We start from the raw sequence: 13,830 nt of genomic DNA, 5'->3' as shown, positions 1-13,830 counted from the left end.
GTTGGCAAGTTGACTCTGATTGGCCAAGGAGTTGCCATGGTGAAAGCAACAGGGAACAATAGGCTCCTCAAGCTCCCAGGTAATTCAAAAAAGGTGCAAGGCTTGAACATATTCTTTTTGTTTACAGAGAATGGGTTCCTGCGTTTGAATATAAGTACTCTTTTTAAGGGCATGTTGAGACAGCAATTAATAAAGCATATAGTACCTCAGGCTTATTAATTGAGTACAATAGCAAGGAGGTCATGTTGAATTTGTATAAGACACCAGTTAGGCCTCATCCAGAGCACTGTTTCCAGTTCTGGGTGCCATACTTGAGGAAGGATGTGAAGGCATTGGACAGAGTACAGAGGAGATTCACAAGAATCATTTCCAGGGATGAAGAACATAGAAACATCGAAAATAGGAGCAGGAGTAGGTCATTCAGCCCTTCGAGCCTGCTGTGCCATTCAATATAATCATGGCTGATCCTCTAGCTCAATGCCATTCTCCTTCTCTCTCCCCATACCCCTTGAAACCTTTAGACTCTAGGAATTTATCTATTTCCTCCTTAAATATATTCAATGACTTGGCCTCCACAGCCTTCTGTGGTAGAGAATTCCACAGGTTCACCACCCTCTGAGTGAAGAAGTTTCTCCTCATCTCAGTCCTAAATGGTCTACCCGTATCCTGAGACTGTGACCCCTTGTTCTAGACCCCCAGCCGGAGGAAACATCATCCCTACATCAAGTCTGTCCAGCCCTGTCAGAATTTTATACGTTTCAATGAGATCTCCTCTCATTCTTCTAAACCCCAGTGAATACAGGTCTAGTCAGCCCAATCTCTTCTCATACAACAATCCTGTCATCCCAGGAATCAGTCTGGTGAACCTTCACTGCACTCCCTCTGTGGCAAGTATATCCTTTCTTAGGTAAGGAGACCAAAACTACACAATACTCCAGATGTGGTCTCACCAAGGCTCTGCATAGCTGCAGTAAGACATCCTTGCTCCTGTACTTAAATCCTATTGCAATGAAGACGAACATCCATTTGCCTTCTTAACTGCTTGCTGCACCTGCATGCTTGCTTTCAGTGACTGGTGTACAAGGACACCCAGGTCCCTTTGTACATCAACATTTCCTAATCTATCACCATTTAAATAATACTCGGCCATTCTGTTTTACATACTGAAGTGAATAGCTTCACACTTATCCACATTATACTACATCTGCCATGTATTTGCCCATTGGAGCAATGAGGATGGATTGGAGAGGCTGGGGCTATTTTCCTTGGAGAAAAGAAGGCTGAGAGGAGACTGGATAGAGATATTCAAGATCCTGAGCGGTATGGACAGGGTAAATAGTGAGAAACCCGTTCCCACTCAAGGGAGCATCAAGAGCTAGAGGGCACAGATTCAAAATAATTGGCAAGAGTGATGTGAGGAAAAGTTTTTTCACCCAGAGGGTGGTTGGAGTTTAGAACGAACTTCCTGAGAGCGTAATGGAAGCAGGTTCGATCGAGGTGTTCAAAAAGGAATTGCGTTGCTACCTGAAAAGAGAGAATGTGCAGGTTTACAGGGTCAAGGCAGGGGAGTGGGACTAGGTAGAATACTCTTTCAGAGAGCCAGTGCAGACTTGATGGGCTGAATGGCCTCCTTCTGCACTATAAGGATTCTGTGTTTAATGAAGTAATGACATTTATCTAGCCTAACCTTTACAGGTGATCAATGACCTACCCCTCAGTGAATTTAGGGAGCAGATGGCATCACTTTTGGCATCATGTCCCTTGTATTATTCATCCAATGACTGATGCAGGGAAGAGTGCAATGCTAAGTCTACATTGTGCAACCATTTCTCAGAAGGCCTGGGTTTTGGATTGTGCTTTCTCCACCCTTCCTGAAAATTGAAATTTTTCTTCATGTCAAATGTGGAGACAGCAGAGATTTGGATGACCTCAAGTTTATGGAAGGAAGATTGTGGAAAGCCAGTCAGGAGTGCATATTGGAATAGACAAGTGTAGAGGTCACATGCCAAAGAGCCAAATGTTGGCACCTCATTCAAATGGTTATTCATTGTGTGTGAACTTTTAACAGTCCAGGTAGACAGGCCCTTTGGGCACTGGGGACATCACTGCTGACCTCAAATCATGTCCATAATCAGTGACTCCAAATAGACACTTGCCAGCTCAGGTCACTGAATCATCACCAGGAATGGGGCATTTTTTTTCTCTTCTCTCTTGCTCTGGGCCAGTTTAGCTAATTGCGACTTCCCTACTGTTGCCAGCCTGAGGTCAGCTAATGCACAGGCCACAAGGTAGGAAGCGTTTGCTGCACAGAGAATACCTGGAATAGGAATATTCAAAGTTTGGGCTTTCCAACCTGGCAAATGAAGGATGCAATAAAGTTGCACCTGACACTTTGGCACAGCTGGTGTACTCACGTTAGTTATTACAGCTATGGTGGTGATGATTTCTAGGATGCGGAACCAGATTCCGATCCCCTGAGCTCGCTCCACGATCGGCCGTCGGTACTCACACACAAACTTGTTGGCATCCAGGCGGATTTCTATCCAGTTATTGAGAAGGGCACATAAAGGAGCCAATGGGCAGGCAGCTACAAAGATGGTGATGAATCCGAACTGCAGGACTGAAAATTGAGACAGGGTGACCACCATTATTCAAATATGCCTTGGAAATTAAAGAAAGAAGTTGTGTTTATAAGGCACCTTTCACTTCTCATGGATCCCCCAAAGTGCCTCACAAGTTGGTTGCCATTTTTGCCTACAAAACAATGGTGAAGTACGTAGGCAAATGCAGCAACCATTTTGTGTATGACCAGGTCCTTTAAACAGAAAATTAGATAAAATGACTAGTTAATCTCTTTTCATTAGCGTTGTTTGAGGGATAAATGTTGGCCAGGACACCTTGCTTTTCTTCAAATGGTGCTGTAAGATACCTTTCATCCACCAGAGAGCCAGAGAGAGCCTCAACTGAACATCTCTTCTTAAAGGTGACATTTCCACCAATGCAGCACTGCCTCAGTATTCTACCAAAGTATCAGCTTAGGTTATGTTCTCAAGTCTTGGAGCGGGGTTTATATTCTTGAGTAGAGTGCTGTGATTTAGCCAAGTGGAAATGCAAAAAACCATTTGGAATAAAGATAATTATTTCCTGGTGCTTGAATCAGCATTGGTACAGTCAAGGGATATGGAGGGACACACCTGAGTTAGCTATGACACTATCTCACACACACCCTGGTAACTCGAACTGAACACATTATTTGAAACGATCCCTTTATTGCGAAAGAACTTGCATTTAGATAAATATCTCTTAGGGTCTTGAAATGCCCAAGGTGCTTCATAATCAACAAATTACATTTTGAAGTGTATTCATTGTTATTATTTCGACAGGTGGGGCAACCAATCAGCACATGGCAAGGTCCCACAAACAGCCAATAAAATGAATGAGCCTGTTATCAGGAGTTTGCTGTCCTTTTTGTACTTCGGCAATGAAACATGGCTGGCCACCAACTGGGACAAACACCCAATCAACACTTCCTGTTCCTGACGTGACAGCTATATGGAGATTGAAAATAGAAGTTGTGTGGCCCATTTTTCACAAACCATTCATTGTAGAGTGCGCTGGTGTCTAACCTTCTTAGGGAGATTCCGCAAACTTCTTCCGGTCCCCATCCTGCAAAGATAGATAAAGCTCAACTCCACATTGCCTACCTAATCTAACATTCTACACAAGTGCTTCCCCCCAACGTTCTCCCAGTGTGACCCTATTTTAATGCCTCAGATCTAGTGTGACCCCAGAGTGAAAATTTGAGGGGGATTAGAGTTGTTGAGTGGGGTGAAGCTTCAGGGCTGTTGGGGAAGGTGAGGAAGGGAGGTTTCAACTGTTAGGGGTGTGTGGAATTGATGAAAAGGCATGCTTTCTACAAAAAAACTGAACACCTACTTTTTTTTTTACAGGTTATTTTTTGCAGCAGTAATCAGGCCTCAGAGAGAACTCCATTAAACCACACCCACCACCAAAAACGCTTGGATTTAAAGGGGCCTCGCAGTTGTTAGCGTTCAGTCTGAGTTCCGCGGCGGCTATTGTTGCCTGGGAGCTAATTACCTCAAAATCCCATCTCATGACCCCACTTGGGGTCATGGCATGGCCTATGGGAAGCCCTGTTCTACACCTTAAAATATGACTGTTTTCATTTTTGGTTTTAATTATTCCGCAATTCCAGGAACTCAGGACTTCCCAGATTCAATACAGCATTCACTCATTTTAGCCTGTGGTCAACCTTACAATCAAACCTTGATCTCACTTACAAACTCCAACCCAGTGTTACTCTCTACACAACATACTCCAACCCACTATTACACATTAATCCAGCTTGCTCGCTAGACAATGTATTTCAACCCACATTACCATCTATGTGAAACATTTTACCCCGCCATAACTCTCTACTTAACATTTGAACGGGGGTACCATTGTGCAATGTTGTGATACTGGACTAATAATCCTGAGAATGTGAGATCAAATCCCACCAGGGCAGTTTGAGAATCCTGTTTAAAAATAAATTGGAAATCATAAGCTGACGTCAGGAAAAGTGGCTGTGAACTGTCAGATTATTGTAAAAATTATCATTTAGATCACCTGCCACCTTGGTCTGGCCTGTGACTCCAGTCCCACGCCAACATGGTTGACTTTTAAGTGCCTTCTGAAGTGGCCAAGCCAGCCATTCAGTTGTATCAAACTGGTATGTCACCTTCTCAGGGCAAGTAAAGATGGGTAACCAATGCTGGCCTTGCCCAGATATTGAGGATAAATTACAGAAAAACTCCAACCCACCAGTATTCTCTATGTAATATGCTCCAATTACTCTGTATGTAACACACTGAGACCAATGCAATAGAAAATAGTCTGCTTCCTACAGTGGGTAGCCAATCCCTAGCACCACTTTTATTCATGGACAATAAATCGAAAATCTACTCCCCTCTAAGTTACAGACTGTAGCTCACTATTACTCAATGTAACAGCTCACAGGACAGACACTGAATTAAATTAACTGCATCTATAAGGCCTGCAGCTACACACTACCCATGACACTATGGTGAGGAAGAGCAGGGGAATTCTCTCCAGTGTCCTGACAAATTTTTATCTCTCAACCAACATTTCTAAAATAGATTATCTGGTCATTATCACATTGCTCTTTCTGGGATCTTACTTTGTGCAAATTAATGGACGTGTTTCCTACACCGGGAACTATACTTAAAAGTATCTCATTTATTGGAGAGCACTTTGGGTTGTTCTGAGATCTCAGTGACATGACCCAGAGTAATAGTCATTCTTGGAGCAAACACACGACCCAGAGTAATAGTCATTCTTGGAGCAAACACTTGACCCAGAGTAATAGTCATTCTTGGAGCAAACACTTGACCCAGAGTAATAGTCATTCTTGGAGCAAACACTCAACCCAAAGTAATAGTCATTCTTTGAGCAAACACTCGACCCAGAGTAATAGTCATTCTTGGAGCAAACACTCGAGCCAGGGTAATAGTCATTCTTGGCGCAAACACACGACCCAGAGTAGTAGTCGTTCTTGGAGCAAACACTCGACCCAGAGTAATAGTCATTCTTGGAGCAAACACACGACCCAGAGTAGTAGTCATTCTTGGAGCAAACACTCAACCCAAAGTAATAGTCATTCTTTGAGCAAACATTCGACCCAGAGTAATAGTCATTCTTTGAGCAAACACTCGACCCAGAGTAATAGTCATTCTTTGAGCAAACACTCGACCTAGAGTAATAGTCATTCTTGGAGCAAACACTCGAGCCAGGGTAATAGTCATTCTTGGAGCAAACACACGACCCAGAGTAGTAGTCGTTCTTGGAGCAAACACTCGACCCAGAGTAATAGTCATTCTTGGAGCAAACACACGACCCAGAGTAGTAGTCATTCTTGGAGCAAACACTCGATCCAGAGTAATAGTCATTCTTGGAGCAAACACACGACCCAGAGTAAAGATCATTCCTGTGCAAAAAACTCAAGGGATAGAAAAGAGGCAAATCCGTACCAACCTCTTAAGGAAAACCAGAAAGTAGAAGTAACAAACACAAGCAAGATGCTTTTAAGTGATTTAACTTTTAAACTGTCCAACTTTTAAGCTTTTAACTGTTTAAAACACAACTTTGTGGTGGAGGGTTATCAGTGGATTTTAACTTCTCAATTAAATGGAAGTCTTCTCTATCTGCTAGCTGAGTGATATAATTACATTTACATTACATTGCACCTATCATTAAACCCTAGGATACTGCACGCTTAACCACTCTCTCAACCTGTCCTACCAACTTCAATGACTTATACACACATACACCCAGGCTCCACGGCTCCTGCATCCCATTTAGAACTGTTCTTCAGACCAAAACGAATCACTTCACACTTCTATGAAGTCTTCCTCCACCAGAGGATAAACCTTGTTCTGATCTCCATCAGAGTCTGATAGTATTATGGAGAGCTACCTACCCATTTCAAGATACTCATCAAAGAGCCCCTCACAGGGCAGCAGCTGGTAATCCTTCTCCCAGGGGTGTTGGACTGGGATGGACTTCTCTTTGCCTTTGCCCTTCAGTTTCCGCTTCTGCCACCAAAATTTCACCTTCCTGCTCAATAATTAACACAACAATATTCAAAGTAAGGCAACAAATGAAAGCTAGCTCAAAGTCAGATCTGTGTAGGCACTCATGCTGGTGTGGCTAAAGCCACCACCATGTTGGGCTGCTGGTATTTTATTTTTTCACGGGGTGCGGATGTCGCTGAATAGGCCAGTATTTATATTACCCATCCCTAATTGCCCTTGAGAAGGTGATGGTGAGCTGCCTTCTCAAACCGCTGCAGTCCATGTGGTGTAGGTATACCCACAGTGCTGTTAGGGAGGGAGTTCCAGGATTTTGACCCAGCAACAGTGAAGGAACGGCGATATAGTTCCAAATCATGATGGTGAGTGACTTGGAGGGGTACTTGCATGTGGTGGTGTTTCCAGGCATCTGCTGCCCTTGGCCTTCTAGAGGGTAGAGGTCATGGGTTTAGAAGGACCTGTCAAAGAAGCCTTGGTGAGTTGCTGCAGTGTATTTTGTATATGGTTCAGACTGTTGCCACAGTGCATCAGTGGTAGAGGGGGTGAATGTTTAAGGTGGTGGATGGTGTACCAATCAAGCGGGCTGCTTGGTCCTGGATGGCATTGAGCTTCTTGAGTGTATTTGGAGCTACACACATCCAGATAAGTGGAAAGTATTCCATTTATGGCTTCCTAACACTAAAAGTTCCCAGTCAAGAGAACAATGTACTTAGGGTAGGTGGCAATGCCCATCAATGATGTAGCCAGGGTAGATAATCAATGGTCAAAATGCACCAAGCATACATTGGCGATGCCCATGAATGATGCACCAAAGTTAGAGAGTCAATGACCAATGGTGCTTGAAGGATTGGTGTGTTGGAAGGGTCAGCAGACAGTGTGTGGTAAATCTTTTCTAAAAGCATCTGCCGTTCTTTAGTTCAAAACATTGTAAAAGTATATCAGATCCAACGTTTGCCTTTGGACCATGGTCAACTCATGCTCAGATTAAATGGTAATGTTGCTATAATCTATCCTCTGATGCTCCATTCTGGTTCACTACTTGCTGCATTTAGTTTGCTGATGAGTCAGGCTGATGGGACCATCAATATACTGGCCACACAGGAGTGAATGTAAGCTTGATCTGATACTCCGCCCAGTTTTGACTGAGTGTCAGCTATACTGGGGAAGTATCAAGTGGACGCAAGATGTTTTCCTGAATTTGGAGGGAAAATGGGTGGATTGGGTGGCATGCTGGGAGTTATGGGGGTTGTTGGGAGAATCTGCTTCAGACGCTTGGCAGCATGTGTGGGAGAATCTTGTAGTCTTGCCCTCTGGAATACAGTTAATATGTGGCCTAGAGAGAGAGCTAGGGGCAGAATGGGGAAAAACCATGATAATTCAAATCCACAAATAAAAAAAAATTCACAGCCAATTAATATTTCACTCCTGGGAGAGGCTGAAACTTCAGAAGGAGATGACTGGTTGGTCTCATATAGAATTACATAGAATTTACAGCACAGGAACAGGCTATTCAGCCCAAATGGTCAATGCTAGTGCTTATGCATCACACAGACTTGGTATTCTTGTTTGAATTGATTATTTTTTTACTAGCTGACCTCTCTCCATTCCTATTCACATTGAAGCAGATACTCACGGGATGACATACTCCTGTACATTGTTGATAATTTGCTTTCCAACCATGATAATAAGTAGTTCCTGTGCCAGTTCAATCAGACAGCCACCAGTTCCACACTGCAAAAATAATATAGTAACTAATAATCTGCTTGACAAGTCATTGGAAAACCAGGAATGACCAACAAACAGTGGAGAGGATTATACAGTGAAAACGCATCATGGGCTAACCATACCTTGATCAGAGAGAGGTGCCGTCCTTTACACAGAGAGAGCCAACATGACTTTGTTAGATTAAAGATTGTCTGTGGATGTTGCCTATACGGGCATCCAGAAGGCATTTAATAAAGTTTGACACAAAAGATAGCGCTAAAATGTGAGTGGGCTGGATTGGAGGAAGTCTTTTGATGGATTGGAAATTATTTGGGAGGTAGGAGGCAGAGAGTGGGCATAAATTGATCTTCTTGACCAACAGAACAGGCTCAAGGGGCTGAATGGCCTCCTCCTCTTCCTATGCTTACATCGACAATCCACATTTCCCAAGTTCCCAATCACAGCTGAGTTAGATGCTGTGCAGAGACCAGGTCCAGGTCAAATAGCAAGTAGAAGGAATGTGTTGTGAGGACAATTGTGACTGTTAAGTGTAACCTGGCCGGAAGAGACAGGGATCCCTAGGGATCTGTTCTGGAGACTCAACTTTTCACCGTATTTATCAATGGGTAGGATGCAGGAAGGGGGAGCAGTTGATCCAAGTTTGCAAGTGACACTAAATGGGGCTGGGGCGGTGGGGGGAAGCAGGTAAATAGTGCAGGTGGGAGCAGTAAGTTACAAGGGGACAAAAACAGATTTAATGAGAGAGAAAAACTGCGGTAGATGGGGCTTAATGAGCAAGTATGAGGCCATCTACTTTCCACCTACATTAGCTAAACTTGAGTATTGTCTGACAGGTTCAAAATCAAACAAGAAAGCGAATGGAATGACCAACATCTCGAAGGCTGAAATACAAAGGAGAGGCAGCCATGCTTCAGTTGTATAGAACCTTAGTCAGGCCCCTGTCTGGAGTACAGTTTTGGGCACTGCACCTCAGGAAGGATATCTCTCTGCTCTTCCCCCACGGGGATCGAGGATGACGTTCCCAGTCCAGTTCGGAGTTCTCTGAAATGGCTGACCTGTCCAATTGTGTGATCTGCAGACTCTGTCACATTGAGGCAGGTGGTGCTTGAAGGGTTGGGTAGATGGGTTGTTCGGAGGTTTGTTCACTCTGATGCCTCGACTTCACCACTGCACGTTCTTGATGAAGTCTCTCGATGTGCTCGGTGCCTTCCCAAATGAACCTTCTCCATTTCGATCAGTCACAGGCCAGGGACTCCCATGAGTCAGCAGGAATGTCTGACCTCTTCAGCGATACTTTGAGGAAATCCCTAAAGCATTTCCAGTGTCCTCCTGGGAGTCTCCTGCTGCGACCGAGCTCTGAATAGAGCATTTGCTTCAGGAGTCATGAGTGTCCAATGTAAAATGGACTGATGAACTAACGAGGTCGTGGGTTTGGAAGGTAAATGCTGCAGATGAGTTAAGAATCTGCCCATACATCAGCATCATTAACACTCGTGTTCAGTGGTTAAACTGTAAAGGGATTTCACAGAATTTAAGAAAATAAAAACAAAATAGGTTTGATGCCAAGTTTTCAAAACAAGATGGTGATGGGACTGTGGTGGAGAGTAACAGACAAAGGAAAGGCAATGGTGAGGCTGTTAACATAGAGAAAAAATGAATGTTTCAAACTGTGTCTCTTCATAATGAAGCAACGCGCAGTTCCAGCAAAGGGCAGATTGGGCTTCTGAGGAAAATATTTAAAAAGTAAAAATGACTGTAAAACTCCCCTTTCATACTGAGCCCTTTCCAGAGAGTTGGAGGTATGGTGGGGCGGAAATTTGCCACACCAGAAACCTTGTTCCAAATCCTGAGAACAGGGATGTTTTTGTATTCAAATCAGGCCGTCGAGGAGTAACTGAGGTGCCCACCTCACAGGACAATGTAAACCTGGAACTGCAATCCCACTGCCATGGAGGGAAGGAGCCAGAGGCTCTTACAGACCCTAGACAGGGGCCAGTCAGGAGGCAATGGGCACATCAGAAATACCAATTGGTTTCTCCGGGGTTTCGCCAAATGCTTTACTTTACAATGGAATCCAGACATGATCTTAATAGGTGTGGGATCCATTGGGCGTAAGAAAGAGTAGCTGGGCCAAATTCCCAGAATATCACAAGAATGTTCCCAGACTGTGCCTGGCACATGGTGAGGGAACGGGCGGTACCACCCAACTCCAGATTTCTAATGTAAAGCTGGATGGCCTGGAAGCCTGTTGGATCTTGGCCACATATTATGCTGTGCCCCCACCCCCCCACCCACCCCCCCAACCCCCACCCCATTGGGATTGTACCACATTTCTGCCTTGCCCATCTCCTGAAATCTTGGGCCTTAAGATTCTGTTCCACTGACGCCCTGAGTGTGAGCCAGGATTTCTGTAAAGTGTTGTAATCTGATACCTACAGCCTCGTTTCTGATTCCAAACAGCGAGCCGTAGTGTCCAGGATAACCAACAAACCTGAGGAACACAGCAGAATGGAGATAGGTTCAGAATTCGAGCAGCGTAAGGGCCATGGAAAACAAATAGAATCTGACAGAGATTCTGGAACAAGGGGTATAATTACAAAATGGGGCCCCTTTGGGTTTTTACCACCTTCATATCCAACTCATGAAAAATTCAGACAGAAACTCTCTACAGTCATTGTTACAATAAGGCAGCTGTAAGTGTTACATTGAGCGGGATTTTTTGGCCCCGGTAATGGTGGGCATTGTCACGGGTGGGAAGGGAAAGTTTGGAGAGCCATTGCCTTTTAACGGCTCTCCAAATTTTCCCATCCTGCCCCCCGCCCAATGCCCACCGGTGTCGGAGCCAGAAAAGCCTGCCCATTTAAACTGAAATCACTGGTGTACGGAGAGCTGGAAAACCCAGCACTATGTGGCAGTTATCATCTTTGGTAAAGTGTCGGAGAGGGTTGATGAGGGCAGTGTGGTTGATTTGTGTATGGACTTTCAAAAACTTTTGACCAGGTACCACATAATAAAATGACAAGAATTAAAACCCACGGGGTTAAAGGGACGGTGGCAGAGTGGGTACAATGCCAAGTAAGGGGCAGAAAGCAAAGTAATGGCGAATGTTGTTATTCAGTTTTTCAGGCTGGAAGAAGATGGTGTTCCCCACAGGTTGTAGGTCCACAGCTCTTCTTGATATATATTAATGACCTGGACTTGGGTAGATAGGGCGCAATTTCAACGTTTGCAGCTGACACAAAGACAACTTGTCACTGGGTCTGGGTGACTGCTAAAACTGGGTTCACCACTCCCAGGCTAGGAGCGGGACAAATTGAACACAGACCTTCTCTTCATTGCTACCCAGCGACCTGCAGATTGGACAACAACAAGCCAGTCTCAGGTGTGGTACTTCCCACAGCTGAATAGCACTTAGGGGTCATTTTCCAGTGAGGGAACGCAATCATCAGTTGAAACCACTGGACAGGGTGCAGGTTGTCAGTTGGACAAACTTGCAAAATGACATTTCAATGGGCATTTAATTGAGATATCAGAGGAAGATTGGCTCCTAACAACCATATCCCAACATAAATCAGCATCCTGGAACCTCATTCCAGAACCATATCCCAGGAGTCAGAACTCCAGGAACTACATCCCAGTGACAGTCAGAACTGCATATCAGTGAGAGCTGGAACCCCGGAACTATATCCCAGCAAGAGTCGGAATCTTATCCAAGCGAGAATCAGAACACCAGAACCAAATCCCAGGGAGACTCAGAACCAAACCCCAGTGAGAGTCAGAACCAAATCTCAGTGAAACTCAGAACCAAACCCCAGTGAGAGTCAGGACCAAATCTCAGTGAGACTCAGAACCAAATCCCAGAGAGAGTCAGAACCTGGAACCAAATCCCAGACAGAGTCAGAACCAAATCTCAGTGAAACTCAGAACCAAATCTCAGTGAGACTCAGAACCAAATCCCAGTGAGAGTCAGAACCAAATCCCAGAGAGAGTCAGAACCTGGAACCAAATCCCAGACAGAGTCAGAACCAAATCTCAGTGAGACTCAGAACCAAATCTCAGTGAGAGTCAGAACCAAATCCCAGTGAGAGTCAGAACCAAATCTCAGTGAGCGTCAGAACCAAATCTCAGTGAGACTCAGAACCAAATCTCAGAGAGAGTCAGAACCTGGAACCAAATCCCAGACAGAGTCAGAACCAAATCTCAGTGAGACTCAGAACCAAATCTCAGAGAGCGTCAGAACCTGGAACCAAATCCCAGACAGAGTCAGAACCAAATCTCAGTGAGACTCAGAACCAAATCTCAGTGAGAGTCAGAACCAAATCCCAGAGAGAGTCAGAACCTGGAACCAAATCCCAGACAGAGTCAGAACCAAATCTCAGTGAGACTCAGAACCAAATCCCAGTGAGAGTCAGAACCAAATCCCAGTGAGAGTCAGAACCAAATCCAGTGAGAGTCAGAACCAAATCCCAGTGAGAGTCAGAACCAAATCCCAGAGAGAGTCAGAACCAAATCCCAGTGAGAGTCAGAACCAAATCCCAGTGAGAGTCAGAACCAAATCCCAGAGAGAGTCAGAACCAAATCCCAGTGAGAGTCAGAACCAAATCTCAGTGAGACTCAGAACCAAATCTCAGTGAGACTCAGAACCAAATACCAGTGAGAGTCAGGACCAAATCCCAGAGAGAATCAGAACCTAGAACCAAATCCCAGAGTCAGAACCAAATCTCAGTGAGACTCAGAACCAAATACCAGTGAGAGTCAGAACCAAATCCCAGAGAGAGTCAGAACCTGGACCCAAATCCCAGACAGAGTCAGAACCAAATCTCAGTGAGACTCAGAACCAAATCCCAGTGAGACTCAGAACCAAATCCCAGTGAGAGTCATAACCTGGAACCAAATCCCAGAGAGACTCAGAACCTGGAACCAAATCCCAGTGAGAGTCAGAACCGTATCCCAGCAAGAGACGGCATGCTTGGGAGGAGAGAACACAAGGTCACATGAATACTTGTACCGTTCCTGCATCTCCTTTAGAATTTCTCCCCTTATTTATACTGTCTCTACATATTCTTGCTTCCAAGATGAATCACCTCACATTTATCTGCATTTTTAAGTTTCCCATCACAGTTGACAACACTTCTAATCTTCGTATCATGTGCAAATTTTGAAATCATGCCCTGCACACCACAGTTTAGGCCATTAATATACATCAAGAAGAGCAAGGGTCCCAACGCTGACCCCTGAGGAACTCCACTACAAACCTTCCTCCAATCTGAAAAACAACAATTTATCACCACTCTCTGTTTCCTGTCACTCAGCCAATTTCTTATTCAAGTGCCTGCTTCCCTTTTTATCCCATGAGCTAGAATTTTGCTCACAAGTCTGTTGTGTGGCACTGTATCAAATGCTTTTTGAAAATCCATATATACCACATCAACAGTGTTGCCCTTATCAGCCTTCTCTGTTACCTCCTCCAAAAAATCCTGCACTATACAAAATC

The 13,830-nt window shown here is 44.5% G+C and overlaps 1 protein-coding gene across 1 annotated transcript in view; it reads right to left on the bottom strand.

Annotated features, from left to right (window-relative positions):
- LOC144693647 (anoctamin-7-like) overlaps positions 1-13,830 on the bottom strand; it is a 150,722-nt gene that overhangs the window by 23,625 nt on the left and 113,267 nt on the right. The window lies entirely within an intron of this gene.

The sequence above is a fragment of the Cetorhinus maximus genome, chromosome 19, assembly GCF_964194155.1.
Source record: "Cetorhinus maximus chromosome 19, sCetMax3.hap1.1, whole genome shotgun sequence".
Lineage (NCBI taxonomy): Eukaryota > Metazoa > Chordata > Chondrichthyes > Lamniformes > Cetorhinidae > Cetorhinus > Cetorhinus maximus.
This window is presented reverse-complemented; position numbering and strand designations above follow the sequence as displayed.